Source organism: Emys orbicularis, chromosome 4, assembly GCF_028017835.1.
Source record: "Emys orbicularis isolate rEmyOrb1 chromosome 4, rEmyOrb1.hap1, whole genome shotgun sequence".
NCBI classification, from domain to species: domain Eukaryota; kingdom Metazoa; phylum Chordata; order Testudines; family Emydidae; genus Emys; species Emys orbicularis.
In genome coordinates, this window is record NC_088686.1 from 9,831,362 (window position 1) to 9,833,983 (window position 2,622).

The following is a 2,622-nucleotide window of genomic DNA, read 5'->3' on the forward strand; positions in this document are numbered from 1 at the left end:
TGTCTGTTTATAACTTGTCTGCAGTGTTGTTGTAGCCATGTTGGTCCCAGGATATTGGAGAAACACTTTGGGTGAGGTAATATGTTTTATTGGACCAACTTCTGTTGGTGAGAAAGACAAGTTTTCGAGCTACACAGAGTACTTCATCAGCTCTTCTTCCCGAAGAAGAGCTTTGTGTCGCTTGAAAGCTTGTCTCTTTCACCAAAGTAGTTGATCCAATAAAATATATTACCTCATCCACCTTGTCTGTTTATAACGAGTTTCTTTTCCTATCAATATCTCACGAGCCACTGAATTTTTAAAAATTTTCAGAGCATAAAGTAATACAGTTGGTTGGAAAATGGAATTTCAGTCCTGCATGAAATGCCAATATTTTTGACATTTGTTTGCATCCCAAATTGGGACAAAAAGTTGAACTATCAAAAGATTTTTCTGGAATGAAAAGTTCTAAAAAATGTGATTTGGAAATGTCAAGACAAAATAATTTGACATTTTCAATCTAAATATTTCCTTTTCACATGTCGGTATTTTCAAAATTGCAAAAGAAAAATGTTTTGGTTAGAAGTTTCCCACTGAAAAAATTGGAAATATTGTTTTTGAGGAAATCGTCCTCAAGAATTTTTTTTGACAAAACCCCCATATTTGGCCTGGAAAAAATTGAGCCCAGAAACATCAACCTATTGCATTCAATAGTGACTTAGGTCCCCATTCTGCAAACAACCGAAGCACGTGTGTAACTTTATTCATGTGAGTAGTCCAACTAAACTTTGAAGGTGTTTGAAGGATCAGATCCCAAGAGATTCGGCGGTTTCACAACTTAATGCTAGTCAATTTGTGTGTTCACTAAATTTTCTTTTAAAGAAAACATTTTTAGTATCACTGTATGCTGGAAAGAACGGATAACATTCATTCCCACACATTGGCTACTCTTCTGCGAGAAAAGGAGAAATTATTTTAGTTGTGAGATAGTAAAGAAATTCCTTACATTCAGAATACAACTACTACGGTATACACGGGTCATATCCAGGTATGAGCAGCCAAACTGCAATCCTTCTTGTAAGTCATCTTAGTGCAAACGCATTTTAACTCACTGAAAATTCCCTGTGCTTAGTTGCCCCATAACTGTGGAATGCACGGAAGAGCCAAATAACCAGATTTCACTGGCTTATGTGTTTTTCCTTGCCAAGCATTATAAAATGAAGTAATGGGTACCCTGTATTAATTCTGCAAAGCTCTCAGACTTTCCTTTCTCCCCATCAGGAATGGAAAGTTGTTTGAATTAGATGGGCAAACAGCTTCTTTTTAAAAGTCCTTCCTTCTCCAAACACATTACTGTGCTACTGGAAACCATTCAATTTAACTAAGTCATTAAGTTAAATCATCTGAGCACATTTTCTCAGTAAGAGGAGGCTGCATGGTGGGCTGATTTCAGAGAACGGTTGTGTATAAACATCTCCAGGAAAAACAGATGCTGATGACATGTCAGGATCTATTTAGTTTTATAAAGAGCCTCGTGCTATGTGGGCCAGATCTTGAGCGGCTTTAGGGCAATTTTGCACTACTCTCCCAGAGCAAAACTGTCTTAAGTGGTCTTTCCCGCCCCCAGAAGGTCTTCCATTCAGAGGGAGAACATGTAGTGTAAAGCTAGGGTAGCAGGTCTACTTCAAACCTCTCCTGGGGCCTGCTCCAGGGATATGGCATGGGGAGAAGGGGCATAGCCAGGGCGCCCTGTACCCCATCTGCCACAGTGGTCTCTTGGGGTTGTTGGCAGCTGGCATACCTCAGACCAGCTCTTCGGCTGCTCTACATGGCAACTGGCCTGGCGCTGATCAGCCCAGGATTGGGAGAGTGTGAAGGTGGTTTCAGGTGGCTCCTTCCAAGCGGTGATGACTGTTCCTCAGCCCCCCAGCAAGAGCTGGCCCTGTTTCTAGAGACTGCACCTGACCCTGATGTCCTTTAGGTTGATGTAAATCAGGAATAATACCAGGCAGGTGCTCCAGCAGCTTGCGGGGCAGGGGGAGGATTTCTCTGTGGGTGCTAAACTGTTAATTGCAGAAAAGCTACAAAGCCCTCTAGGCCAGGTGTCTACAATTGCACTTATATGCTCACATAAACCTACTCTATGCATGCAGAACACCCAGACGCTGATTTCATTCCCCTCTGCATGACAATTCCAGCAACTGCACCTGTCGATAACCCACCCCTGCTCTAGCTTTTGTAGAGGTACGATAATGGTCACTCCATAAAGAAAAGTGTGATACTTAGTATTTAGCACTGATTGGCTTGCTGTAGATCAATGCACAAGTCATATCCCCCTCTCCCCTCCCATGAGGCCGGCTTCCTAAATACGCTTCCCACACGACCTTCGGGAGACCATTGTTTGTGTCAGTTTCTTCCATTATTGCTTCTTCCACAGGGCTGATTCCGTTGGTGAACTCCTGGGGGTTCAATATAAGGGACTCGGCTGTATTACTTGCAGGGGCTGTATTTAGGTCTTTAGGTCTGGAGCAAATCCAAGGCCGGTTTTGCAAATCTCAGTAGAAGCTTGTCTTTGGAAGTGCATGATGTGTTTTCAGCTCTTGGAATGAGTTAAGTCTGTTTCCTGTAACGAAGTCTCCTTGT